This window comes from Ascaphus truei, chromosome 3 (assembly GCF_040206685.1).
Source record: "Ascaphus truei isolate aAscTru1 chromosome 3, aAscTru1.hap1, whole genome shotgun sequence".
NCBI lineage: Eukaryota > Metazoa > Chordata > Amphibia > Anura > Ascaphidae > Ascaphus > Ascaphus truei.
In genome coordinates this window covers 403,908,818-403,923,482 of record NC_134485.1, presented here as the reverse complement: position 1 = coordinate 403,923,482, position 14,665 = coordinate 403,908,818, and the positions used below count along the sequence as shown (strand labels likewise).

At 42.5% G+C, this 14,665-nt stretch overlaps 1 long non-coding RNA gene across 1 annotated transcript in view; it reads left to right on the top strand.

Annotated features, from left to right (window-relative positions):
* Positions 1 to 14,665, top strand: part of LOC142491174 (uncharacterized) — a 50,522-nt gene that overhangs the window by 23,224 nt on the left and 12,633 nt on the right. The window contains exon 3 of the long non-coding RNA XR_012800326.1: positions 11,742 to 11,833. This is a non-coding gene — a long non-coding RNA (uncharacterized LOC142491174). The remainder of the gene's footprint in view (positions 1 to 11,741; positions 11,834 to 14,665) is intronic.

Here is a 14,665-nt window from a genome sequence, read left to right as displayed (position 1 = left end):
TTCCTCTTGTATGTGGGTGGGAGGAAGTGGCTGGCGTTGGATTTATTGTGACTCATTTCACTTTCCCCATGAACTAGTTTAAATACTTGGTAATGGTGCATATGAACTGCTCACTGTGTATCCTTGTTCCCTTCCAAGATGGATGCAGGTCATCTCTCTTATATTGACCAATATCCATCCAGGTGGAACAGCTATGTAAAACAAATCGAAATACCTCCTCATTAAACCACATCCTTAGACATTCGTTAAATTATCTGGTGCAAAGACTGCCTTCAACACCTCTACATGCTGGTAATACATCTAAAAATGCCACTGAAGATGCCAACTACAACCTACACTCCTCTTGCAATACCCTAGCATCATCCCTGCACTGGTTAATTAATCCCTGAGGGGTCCATGATATGTATGTTTTGCCTTGCTGCCTTAATCATTTTGAGAATATCCCTCCTATCTCGTTGAGCTGTAGAATCAGGTAGACACTTAACCTCACTGCCTGCTCCCAAACCAATATCTCTTACCATCGATAACACCAAAAGTCTTAAAATAACCTCATGTTGTAGAGGTACCGACAACGCCCTATTTCATGTAATATGTGAATTTGATAACATAACATGAGGTTATTTTGAGATGTGTGGTGAGCTGCAGTTTTTTTTTTACCTTGTTCACTTGTGGTCTGACTCTTCAAGCACCCGTTTGGACATTTATGACTGGCGCCTGTGTTTTGGTATATTTTCGTGGAGGGAGTTTTACAACTTTTATTTGCAGTATATTGGATTCTCTTCTGGGGTAGCATTGTCCCTAACTGTGGTTTAGTTCTGCCCAACAAGTGAGCATAGAAATAGTGTAATGGCGCAGATTGCGGGATGTGCCTGCAATCTACAACTCAAACCCTTCAGTAGTCCAGACTCCACTCTTAGGAAGCTTCTAAAGAAGCAGTGGTCATAGGAGAGGCCTGTGTTGTTGTCACGGTTGTGCTCGCCATAAACCGGGGCCGGACCGCGTGGCTGAGGCTGGGTTATGAAATCACCAACCTTAGACCGCGCAGACTGGTCCGGAGTGCGAAGTTCATAGTTAAACAGGTCGGGTTCAGAATTGGAGAGGACAGCGTAATCGTTGGACGAGCCAGAGTCGGAATAAGAGATATCCGGGTAGTCGTAGTCCAAGCAGGAAGTCGGCAACAGGTAATCAAGCAGGTCCTCCTGATTCAGCGTAATCGCTGCAGGTCGGGAACGGAGTTTGCACGAGTGGCGTCCACATCCCATGGCGCCGGTGTAGGAGAGGGAAGGCAGACCGGGGTGGGGACACCGCCAGGCAGCAACGGTAAACAGTGCTTCAGCGCAAAAGTTCAAGCTGGCCTCTGCGAAGGGAGAAAGAGCAGCAGGCCAAGGGGTCCAAACAGCAACCTCTGCTAAGGGTAGAAGCAGCAGGTTGCGGGCTCCAGGGAGATAGCACACAGCAGGTCTTCAGGGTGCTTCAGCGCGGAAGCTTAAGCTGGCCTCTGCGAAGGGAGAAAGAGCAGCAGGCCACGGAGCCCAAACAGCAACCTCTGCTAAGGGTAGAAGCAGCAGGTTGCAAGGAAAGCAGGAACTAATGCTGAAATACATCCACAGGATTAGTCACGGGAAAAACAAGCAAGGGCTTGTGGCAGAACACAGGAACGTCCAAGAAGGATTATGCTCAGCAGAGAGGGATTTTGGGAATGCAGTATTTTAAGGCCAGCGGGCCAATCCCCGGAGGAGGGTGTGTTTTGTAACCTTTTTCTGATTCATTAAATAGCCTTTTATTGGGAACGTACTCCTGTTGGTTTTATTGCTGCATTTAGCGCTGGATATAGTGCATAGTGGTAAGTGACTTAACATCAATCACAGAAGTTCTAGGTTTGCTGGACATGTGTGAGGAGGTACCCTTTAACACAGGAGTTTTAATTTTAGCCCCGAGTAACCCAACGGTTGCTGGAGCACATTTAGATGCAGTGCTAAAGGACTGAGGTTTAGCAAGGGAAGGAAAACAAAATAGCTCAGATTTAAACACCTGAATTTGTAATGTAGGCAGGGTGGTCTCTGACTGTACTAAGGGGGTGACGACAGATAAACTGATCTCGGGAGGGGTTGCTTGGACAGAGGCATCAGGGGGACCAAAAGCAAGGACGGCCTCTATGGAGAGAGACTCCGAATCTGAAGGAAGGATTTTACCTCTCTGAGTAGCGGGACTGACAAGGATAATTTCAGAGAGGGGAGAAACTGTGTACTGGCTTCCAGCTAGCACATATGAAAAAGCATCACTTTTGAGTTGGAGCATTGTGTAAGCAAAAATTCCTGGGAACTCAACAACTTGAGCCTCAGGAGGGGCATAAAGACCCCTGTTCGCTTTTAAACCTAGGGTTTGAGAAGAGGAGAACACAGACAGTACAAGGGGGGCAACCACAACTGTGTTGGTCTCTGAAGTGTGTACTTGGGAAGGAGTGTCTGGGAAATCAGAAACGACTACAGATTCCATGACAAGGGAACTATGCGCTGAAGCAGGGATCTCAGCTCTGAGTGACAGACTGGATCAGCGAAATACCTGGGAGTGGGGATTCTGCAAACAGGCTTAGGGAAAACCTGGTTCCTGAATACATTTAACTGGAATCCGTATTTTAGCAGAAGTTTCAGGGGACACGGCAGCGGAAACTTGAGCTGAAGCAGGGGAATTATAGCAAAGAATATCCAAGGACTCCGCAACCTTAGGGGAGTCATTCAGTGCAACCTCTGCTGTCAGACTTGGGGATTCATTCTCTGATGCTAGAAAGGACGCCTTAGCCTGGGGGCAGCATGGATTTACAGGGGTTAATGCAGATAGTACCTGAGAGTCAAAAAGAGGGAGATTTGCCTCTGAAATTGGGGACACAATGGGTTCCTCCTCTGGAGCCAAGGGCGTGTACTTGGCTGGCGACCAACAGGGGATTACCAAAGGAAGCTCATAGGACCGACCTGCAGGGTTTAATACAGGAAAAACCTCAAGGGTTAAGTCAGGCTGTGCCTGAGAATTGGAAAAAGAGAAGCTAGCCTCCAAAAGTGGGGTCATAGGGGGTTCAGCCTCTGGCCCTAGTGACCTAACATTAGTCTGCGGAATACAAGGGTTAACAATGGGGACCTCACAGAGCAGACTAGCAGGGGTTAAAACAGAAATAACCTCTGGGACAGAGCTTAGAAATTCTGAGTTAGAAAGAGAGGGCAAACAGTGTTCATTCTCTGGTGCTAGGAGAGACACACTGACCTGGGGAATGCAGGGATTTACAGTGGGGGACTCATAGGCCTGACTAGCAGGGATTAAGACAGGAATAACCTCAAGGGCAGGAGTTAGGGATTCTGAGTTAGAAATTGAGGGTAGAAGGAGTTCATTCTCAGACACTAGAGCCATAGCTTTGGTTTGGGAAATACACGTATACTCCACGGGAACCTCACAGGGCTGATTGGCAGGGGTTAACGTAGACATATCCTTGGGGTCTAAGTAACGGGAGGTGCAATCAGGGCTAGAGACCGTGGCAGCTTCTACCTTAGGGGTCAGTGATAGTGGGACGGTTTGGTCATTCTTTGGAGAGGGAGGTACCCCCACAGGTTTAACAACAGGTCTGACAGAAAACGGTTTGTGAATAGTCTGTGCGTAGGCAGCAGGTAGAGGTTCACGCTCACTTATGTTCCTGTCAAATTCCAGGAATAATTTAAGGGTGGTGTCTATGGCCTGAGCCGGTACCCCAAAATCCACAGTTTCCAGACCCGGAGTAGACATAAGAAGGAGAAGTTGGGAGTACTGGGCTTGTAACATCTTCTTTACCTCTCTACATTCCTGAGACTTAGTAAGTATTTCTTTACGAGTCAGTCTTTCTGCAGGGGTTAACCCATCATACATACAAGCAAGATTAGGCGGAGGCAGTTTTTCAAACAGATACTGTTTTTCAAACAGGGACTGGTCCGAAGTCTGGGACATAGGTACAGTTACACATTTACCAACCCCCGCCACGGTACGGTCCGGTTTTGTGGGGCCGAGCATACTGTCACGGTTGTGCTCGCCACAAACCGGGGCAAGACCGCGTGGCTGAGGCTGGGTTATAAAATCACCGACCTTAGACTGCGCAGACTGGTCCGGAGTGCGAAGTTCATAGTCAAACAGGCCAGGTTCAGGATTGGAGAGGACAGCGTAATCGTTGGACGAGCCAGAGTCGGAATAGGAGATATCTGGGTAGTCATAGTCCAAGCAGGGAGTCGGCAACAGGTAATCAGGCAGTCGCAACAAGTCCTCCTGATTCAGCGTAATCGCTGCAGGTCGAGAACGGGGTTTGCACGAGTGGCGTCTACGTCCCATGGCGCCGGTGTAGGAGAGGGAAGGCAGACCGGGGTGGGGACACCGCCAGGCAACACCGGTAAACCAGTGCTTCAGCGCAAGAGTTTAAGCTGGCCTCTGCGAAGGGAAAAAGAGCAGCAGGCCAAGTGGTCCAAACAGCAACCTCTGCTAAGGGTAGAAGCAGCAGGTTGCGGGCTCCAGGGAGATAGCACACAGCAGCAGCAGGTTGCAAGGAAAGCAGGAACTAATGCTGGAACACATCCACAGGATTAGTCACGGGAAAAACAAGCAAGGGCTTGTGGCAGAACACAGGAACATCCAAGAAGGATTATGCTCAGCAGAGAGGGATTTGGGGCCAATCCCCCGAGGAGGGTGTGAGGGCACTGTTCCAATGACTGAGTACAAGGCTAGGTTGCAATGATAGCCCACACAGCTGCTGTTGATTGCAAAGAGGGAATTATTGAGAACAACAGCACCCTGCAAGGCTACGAGAAAAGCCAGGAGTGGATTCCTGACAGTTGTGCAGGAGGAGACACGAGACCAATATCAGCCTGCAGCCCAGAAATTTTATCCTGCAACATAGAAAAAGGCCTACAGACATCACTTGAATTTCTACATCCTCAGCAATCAAACTAGAATAAAATGTTAATGTCGGCTGCATCTCAGAAAGCATGTGACCTTTTGATTGAGCTGGCATCACTTCATTGTTTAGAGACTATTATTGTGTTTACCAGTATATATATTTGTCCGTTGTCTGTATTGCCTATTTTATCATTTTTCTCTTATTTTTTTTTAATTAACTTGGAAATTGTTTTTTTTTTTTATTATTATTATTTATTAGTGTGATGTGGCTATTTTTCCAAACTGTGTAATGCTTCAGACAAAAGCTCAGTGTAATCTCCATGGTCAAGATGGATAGGAAGGAAAAGCAATGTACTTGGCATGCTCATTTTGATGTCATTACGTGGAATTCTTATCTGCAATTTCACATGGCAAAGAGATGAGGTAGGTTAGGGGATTTTTGGAACCCATCTAAACACACTCATGAATTTATTTTCTGCACCAGAAATCACAGATACCTACTTGTTATTGAATGCAAATGACTGGCTGTAGTAATAACTGTAATGGAAAAAAATTGATAATCAGTCATTTTATTTTTCAAACAAAATCTTATTCTAGAATAGGAAGTGAGTGCAGTACACAATCTTTTTGTGCAATTCTGTCTTCTCGTGCTAAAACTTGAAGCATGGTTGGGTTTTCCTTGTCATAACTCAAGGACTTTTTCTGGTTGTTGAAAAATGAATATTTTTATTTTGACGACTCAGTGGCCATAAGTTTAACTCACTGTTTGGATGCATTTATCATCTACGCACCTGGAATTGCACAATGATGTCAAGAAAGTTAGTTTTGAGTGTCCTTTTGAAACTCAACAGTAGGGGAAAGTCTGCCATCCTACATAGCCATCTTATTGGCTCCCAACACTAATCTAACCATGCTAAAAAAGAAAAACACAGTTTTAGCTTCTTTTTTTTCTCTCTGGATATTAATTACAAATTGCATTTGCTCTGAGGCATCTGAATGGGGAAGTGTTTGCCAGCCAAGTTTTGTATTTACCCTTATTCCACTGTGTCCTTAGCACAGAGCCAATAAGAATATGGGGAGAAGTAGAAAGGGGGCACTGGTTGTGCAAACTCTTGTTGAACACATGGTGACATCAGACAATAGAAAAGTAACCAGAAGAAATGAAATCCCTCCCGAGACTTAGCTCACCACATGTACAATCGAACTAAAAATGTTATTTCTTCATTGTAAGCTCTCACGAGCCGGCGCTCATTACGTTATGTATCTGTTTCGCTTGTTTGTCCTTATTTGTGTGTCCTTCTGTTTTATGCAATGAATATCACTCTGTACCCCCATTGTACCGCGCTTCAGAATATGTTGGCGCTTTACAAGTAAACGATAATTGTATTGTATTTTATGTCTTTATTTATATAGCGCCAAAAGTGTACTCAGCGCTTCACAAAGAATACAGTACTGGGAATTATAATAATACAGTAAGTGCAGTAAAATCAGACAATAGGAAAGGAAATCCCTGCACCGAAGAGCTTACAATCTAAGATGTTTGATGGGAGACTTACAGAGACAGGAGGTGAGGGGATAAGTGTTGTGTATGGCAGTGCTTGGCCACAATGGGTGGTAGGAGTGACTGTGGGTGTGGTATAGTAACCATGAGTGCAGGCTGTTGGGATGCTTAACTTGTGGGGTGAGTTTTAAGGTTAGGGAGTATTAGATCAGAAGGTTAACACCATTTACAGGGGAAGAGATGGCAGGGATGCATTGGTGAGATCAGGTGTGTATGTCTGGCTTCAGGCTTAGGGGAGATCCCTAGCAGCAGGAAGGAGTAGATAGAGGGTATGAATAGAGGATTTGTGTGGGTGTTTTTTTATTGAGGGGTAAATAAGTTGTTGGGAGAGAGGTGTATAAATAATGGTGCAGTGGGGAGTGGGGAAGTTGGAGAGAACAGAGATGAGAGAATAATAATGAATATTGCTTCCAAAAATACTTGTGTTAGATTTTGGTACCAAAACAGCATTAAGCACCCAGATGTAACCTCCTAAACACATATCTGTGGTTATAGGAGGGTTTACCCCTTGGAAATACCTTCATCTCTACTTCTTAAAGAGCTGACATATTGTGTTGGAAAACAGAAGAACATAATCCTGTTAAACAAAAGAATAAAGCTCCTAGGACTTTTTTTTCTCAAGTGAACATCAAGGACTAAACTCATTTAAAGTACTCCGTGGGGTAACTACAGTATTTAAGATTGTGGAAAACACGACCATTCACATGTATTTCACTTTCATGAATCTAACCCTTTTGTACTTACTTATAATGCCATGGAGCTATTTCCCTGGCCTGGAGAAAATTTGAATCCCTTTAAAATGAAGGTGCCGAAATATTCTCCAACACCGAGAGGCAGCTTCATAGCATATTGAATATGGGGCATTAGTCTCTAGTAGTAAATTAATATGTAGGTTCATAGCTGATCGGATGCAGCCATCCAATGCCTCTGTTCTATATGCTGGGAAGCTTATCCCAGTGCCGGAGAAGAGATCAGCTTTATTTACATAAATAGAATAACCATTTTCTCCAGCATAGGGGTGCAACTTCATAGCATAGCAACATGACATGTTGAGTGCAGTTGACAAGACATGAGGGCAGAAGATGCCAAGATAGAGCGCAAACCACACATCTTTAGTCTTTCCTCTATTACATGAATCAAATTAAACCAATTCCCTTTGTAACCTACCGGAGACTCTCACATCCACCACCAGTTTAAGTTCTTTCAAAACTAAGGCTGTCTCACATTTTAATCTGGTCTGTAATTGTTTCATAAGCCTATAATATATATTTTCTTTAACTGTGCATGCAATGTCTTGTATATAATGTATACCCTGTTCATTTATGTAACTGTATTTGTAACCCTGTATTATTTGTCTTAACTCTGTGCCCAGGACATACTTGAAAACTAGAGGTAACTCTCAATGTATTACCTCCTTGTAAAACATTTTATAAATATATAAATAAGTATGGGTTTTGGACTTTATATTAAAGGTAAAATATCCCTCTTGGCAAAACACATTGTAGTTCCCTTCCTAATACTTGTGTCACTAATAATGGAATACTTAATATTGTTGCAGATTTCTGTTTGAATTAATATCTTCACTTGCTGCAAATAATAACACTTCTTAAAGAGGTAATCATGTTAAGATCATGTAAGAGGGAGTGCGCAGAAGCCTGAGGTTCGGGCCACCTAAGTTCAGCACAAACGAGATTACTGACTACTTGATCCCTTATTTAAAGGGAAATAATAAAAAGAAGATTTTAAAACAAAAGAAAAATAGAGGTTGACCCTGTGACACGTTTGTTAGTATAGTTTTAAAAAAAATACTCTTTTAATAATTACTTACTAAAATAGCTATTGCTTTAAAAAAATAGCATTGTAAGTGTGGAAATTAAGGTTTTTTTTTCCAGTTAACAAAATAAATGTGTAATTGCTGCTAAGTGAGGAACTTTGAACATGCATCTCTCTTTATGTAGCATCGATAAGATACTTGCTCTGCTTTTTCCAGTGGGCAAAGGACTTGACATTTTACAATAGGATGTGTTAACTTCTGCACCTGTAGCGAACATTTCCCCTCTGCTAATACACCAGGACATGATGCAAACATATCTTGCTAACAAATCTGCGTAAAATGATACATTTGTTTAACACGTTTCTTACACCCGTCACAGATTTTAAGAAAACTTTAAAATCAGGTGTCTGACATCAACTCCATGAAAGAAACTGTTAAATGCTTCCATACTATTTCCAAATCAATGCTGTCTTTCATCATATCAAAACCTGTGCCGCCAGCAATGCCCTGCTTTCTTGGTGGACCCCTTGGCAGTGAAGAGGTTATTTTATTGAGCTTCGAATGAAAGTAATTCATTGCTAAGCCCCTGCCAATGAATAACGGATACCCAATTGTGTGATGCTGCACAGTATACCAATTACAGTCACACAGTGGAACATTACACAGGAGGGAAAGGATCTTTTTCTTTTTTTGGGGTGTCTTTCAAATTCTGCTGGTGTTGCATCTCTGTCACAACCGCATTCGTTCACCTTCGTAAATAGGAAAAACGTAACTTGAATGGGACCAATCAATGAAGAATACTGTAAACAAGCAATGGAGACCATGAATTCTGTGGTGGGTGTGTAAATATCAAATACTGTCTTATTTTCAATGATTACTGTGCAGTCTTCTGCCACAAGACGTCTTCCTGTGCTGGAAGATATCTACAGCTCATTCAAGTATTCCAGCACCAGAAGGCATCTTATGGCAGAAGACTGCTTAGAAACTAAGGGCTGTATCCTTTCACTGCCTTATCACTTCAGTGTGACGGTGAAGGGGTAACCAGGCTCACTAATAAAGGTTAAGCCATTTGGTTACCTCTGATCTGTGTTTTTGGGGTTCAGGAGTGTCAGCTCTTGAGCCTAACTGTGACAATAAAGATTTTCTGAGTTTTTACCTTTCCTGGGATGCCAGCAAGCAGGGATTGCTAGGGTATGAGTTTCAGGGTGGGGTTTTGTGGATAAAGTGTTGTCAGAATGTTTCTAGGTAGTCGGGGTCCAGAGTTGCTGGATACCCCAAGAAATCTACCCGGGAATCAGGCTTGATTCTTGAATACATATAGGCACATTGTCCCTGCCAAATCTCCCCCTGAAAACGCTTGCGCGACTCACCGCTAGGGTTCCCTGCTTCAGCATAGCCCAGAAAGGTAAATGTGGCATAGGGATGCAAAGTGTCCCGGTATATATGAGGGGTCCCCAGGTTAAGGGGGATACCTAATTAATGCCCAGGTCACCCAGAACCTGTATAGGGGTTCTGGGGGTGCTCCAACCACAGCTAAGGTTGTGAGGAGTTTTAAAAGGCTAAGTCTATGTTATAGTGTATGGGAAATATGGCTAGTAAGAAATAAAGTCCAGCTTTTTATTCTATTTCCCATACCAGAAGGGTAGTTTAAAGTGTATATTTTATTAACAGGGTGTTTTTAAATACATATATGCTTTGCGCATGGAATTATGAGCTGGGACTTTCAGGGCCAATGTTCTGAGTGAGCCACTGGGCTACCAACTTGGTGACAGTGAGTCTACTAAGACATCAGACATGAAAGCCACAGAGGATGTCAGAGGTGTGAAGAACATTTGGGCAGGAGGGAAAGGCTCAAGAATCAAGTCCTGGGATGAATGGAAGTCCTCCGGACTACCATTTGCCTCACCAGATATGGAGGAGCCTGACCCAGTGGGTGGCTTCTGAATACCAAATGGCTGAGTTGGAAAACTTGAGCCTGCCCTTGGCTGATTCAGAATCCCTGCTTGCCCGGCTTCACAAGAGTGGCATCGCTCTGATTGGCTGGCTAGAAAGTTCCTACGCTGTGATTGGCTGTAGTATTTTGTGAATGGACTCCAAAATACCAAGAAAAAAAGCACAAAATACTATAAGAATCCTCTCAGCCAATCAACCGGTGAGATTCTGAGCACCAGAAGTCAAGCGGGAAATTCGAAACGACCAAAAGATGCTCTTGGAGAAATAGCCAGTCCAAGTCGAAATATTTTCTAAGTCCAGCTTTTTGGGAGTAAGTTCTCAAAAACGAACGTAGCGGTCGCGGCTGGGATTTCAAGCCGATTTTAGTTCCAGGACGTTTGGAGCGAAGTCCCGGTCTAGTGATTTAAAGTTCTCCGGAGAGAAGGGAGCGGTGGCGTCTGGAACTTCATGATAATTTGAGTTCCAGGGCATTTCGGGCTAAGTCTCGGTCAACTAAAGAGTCTTGTTTTATGTGCCAAATTGCTAGGAAAGTCTAGTTTTTTTACCCCAGGTCCCAAGTAAGTGTGTATCTTCTTATGTAGTTTGTGTTCCATTGTATGCATGCCTTTTCATGCGAATACATTTTACATTTATTTCACTTTACCTGTTTTGCTGAATGTATGATCCTGGTAAAAAGGTGTACAGTAAATGCCTGGTCTCCCATGACATTCAGAAGTTTAAGCATGAACATTTAATGCTGAATGGCTTTGAGTGCAATCTCGTGACTACTCCTCGGGAATTGGTAAGCAACTACGTCACTGATGATGGAACGGAAGTCCTCCTCCACTTTCATTCCTCAGCTGGATAGATCGTGTTAAGCCCTCCATTGGAGCATAGAATGTGACACCCTCTAGTCATGGGGCCTCTGGAGTTTCTGACCACATGATGTGGTAGCTATGTCATAGGGTAACCAAAGGTTTATGCCATAAGGGATATAGACTTTGATCCATACGTATGTATAAATATCTTTAGTTCTATAGCGCCATCCAGGTACATAGAGCTTTACAGCAGTAATACACGTGACATAATAATATAACACATAATGGCAATAACTACTTCAGGCATAAAACAATAGGAAAATGAGTCCCTGCCCCGAAGAGTTTACAATCTAAGTGGTAAGTGGGGAGAACGTACAGAGACAGATGGAGGATGTTCTGCTAAGTGTGTCTGCAAGGGATCATGTTCAGTGCATATGAGATGTATAGTATCAGCCAGCAGAGCTACCCATATGCTTCGTTAAAGAGGTGTGTTTTAAGATGGGTCTTAAAGGTGGAGAGTGAGGGTGCTAGGACATTCCAGAGGTGTGAGGCAGTGCGTGAGAAAGCTATTAGACAGGAGTGGGCTTTAGATACTGTTCACAAACTGGCTACTCATTCCCTTCAAAAGCAGACAAGGCCAAAAGCCACAGCAATGCTTGACAAATACTTGCAATGATTTATGGCCTAATATTTATCAAATGTAAAATGTTATGCATTTTTGTTTCTAAGAAAGGATGTTTTGTTTCTTTCCCAGGAAAAGGGTGAGGTCGCAGGAAACAAGCTGAACACAAATGTCCCACTGAAGGAAGAACTTGTGATAAGTTGTATTGGACAAGCCCAACAACTGTGCGTAGATTACTTATAATATTACGTACATAAGCATGTATTAAATCTGTATTGGACAGTGTAAAAGTTCACTTTTCATCTCTCAGAGAAGCATTTACTAATCAAATTAAGTGAAAGCTACATTTATTTTGCATTTAGATGCAAGACAACTGTAAATGGCTTACACTGTAGACACATACATACCTGAGGAAATAATACAACAGTGATTCCAAACCTATGACACTAGGGTTCAGCTATACACCATTTGTTGGAAAATTCCCAAGGTCTGTTTTTCATTACAGCAAAATTGCTTGGAATAAAAAAAAACTATTGGAGAATTTGACAGTGAAATAACTTTTTACCCATAGATCGTATTAGGGTGAAACGTAAAAACCTTTTTTACTGTTTGATGCTTGGACATAGATGAGAAATAGTTTTACCTTAATGACCTGTCTGAGGTCAACTTGTAATGTTATGTTGGTTTGTGTTTTTGTTTTTTCAATATGGAACTCTTTTTTTCACTTATTGTTTATTGATCACAAACATTTTAGGGATGGGGGTACAGAAAGGAAAACTGGGGTGTTGGAAAAGGGTTGACAAGGATTTGGGGAACAATTGCATCCATCTTATTTAGTATATAGTTGTTTTTCACACAAAAATATACAAAATGACACAACTTATAGTGCAATACCATAGTTGTTTTTCACAGTTACAATTTCTTGCATATACATTGTCAAATTGTCATAACATCTATCATCGCTTGTGTTGGGGGTACAGGTTACCTCATGGTTCCCAAGTTGCAGTACATTTATACATTATATCATGTAAAAAATACTGTCATTGTTCCCATTTGCATAATGGTCCATGTTTCCAGTTGGCTGCTATTCTAAATCCTGTAGCCGAAAATAATTGTGTGATGAGTGTAGCTTGGGATTTAGATATTCCTGGGATAGCCCTGTTTGATAAAGTGGCTCAGGGATCTGGTGTAAGGTGTAGTTTTAGCATTCTGTTTATAATACTGTAGATTTGAGTGCAAAGATATGTTATTTCCTTGCATTCCCACCAGGTATGAAGCATAGATCCTGTCTCTCCACATCCTCTGAAGCACTTAGGGGTGGATGTTGGGTACATTTTTTGTTGTCTTTCTGGTGTATAGTACCAACGAAAGAGTAACTTATAACTGTTTTTCTTAATTAATGTGCTCAGAAATACCTTCCTTATAGATTCCCAAATCTCTCCCCAATCCTCCCATTCCAGGACCTCCCCAGATCCTCCTCCCTGGAAACCTACCCAGCATTGAAAATTGCAAAACAAGTACAACCAACCTCACATGATGAGACCGAAACAGCTGTCTGTGAGTGGTTTGACTGGCTTTGCATCAATCCCATGCTGTGCTTAAAAGCTGTGTGAACAGCAGAGCATTTGCTTATAAGGATTCCATGTAAAAATGGATTTCAGGCAAAAGGTGACACATTGTGTGTCCATTTGCATGTCATTTCCCAGAATCCCTTGCTGCAGTGGAAGCACAAAATGCTAGGCGATAATGGTGAAAGGCAAGGTTGCAGACCTGTCTAAGACATGTGAATGTGCTCACAAGTGATATTCTTTATTGTTGGATATATATAGAAGGAGCGGCTCAGTGAGTAACGACACTGACTGGCACTGAGTTTGAAGCAGGGGAGCCTGGTTCAATTCCTGGTGTCGGCTCCTTGTGACAGTGGGCAAGTCACTTTATCTCCCTGTGCCTCAGGTACCAAAAACATAGATTGTAAGCTCCACGGGGCAGGGACCTGTGCCTGCAAAATGTCTCTGTAAAGCGCTGTGTACAACTAGCAGCGCTATACAAGAACATATTATTATTATATATATATATATATACTGTATACATATATATAAAAAGAAAAAAGCACCCAATCCTAGTGCATTCCTGTAGAAAAATTGATTTAATATTCCAAAAGCTCATAAATTGAACTCACAAGCAAAAAAGGTAAAAAGGCATGTTATGAGATTAATACTCATGCTCTGAATGGTAGGCGAAATTCCGCTCCTCTGCTCCACTGCTCTGAACAGTCTTTTTTGTTTGAGAGTTCAATTTATGAGCTTTTGGAATATTAAATCAATTTTTCTACAGTAATGCACTAGGATTGGGCGCTTTTTTCTTTTCTTTTTTCTATGCAGGTTGAGAGGGGAGTTCGTTGTGCCCTATAAGAAGGCTGCCTGGTTCCTGTATAGTGCGCTTTTTCTGTATTGGACTATTATTTCTATGGACACACAAGGACACATTTTTATAAGTTTTGTATATTTTTCTTTTGATTTCAAAGGCATCCTTTCATCATTTCTTTTCATGTATGGTCATCATTGATTTATATCTAGTGGAGTTTTATTGATTTATTGATACACTACATTAGGTTATTTCATTTTATTTTATTTTTAATTACAATTCATGTATTGTTCACATTACATACTCAAGCGCAGTCCTCATTTGTAAATAAATATATATATATATATATATATATATATATATATATATCACTCAAAAAGCAGCTGGTTGAGTGATATATATATATCTATCACTCAAAAAGCAGCTGGTTGAGCTCGCGTCGTTACGTCCGCTCTCCACTGCGTGATGACGTCACCTCTACGCATTTCGCGTCATATGACGCTTCTTCAGGAATACGTTACCTCCTGAAGAAGCGTCATATGACGTGAAATGCGTAGAGGTGACGTCATCACGCAGTGGAGAGCGGACGTGACGACGGGAGCTCAACCAGCTGCGGTCATTCCACAGCCTCGCACGGGGTGCGTTCCCTTCCTTATAGTAAGCTGTCTTATCAACTGTAGCTTTACCCTTGG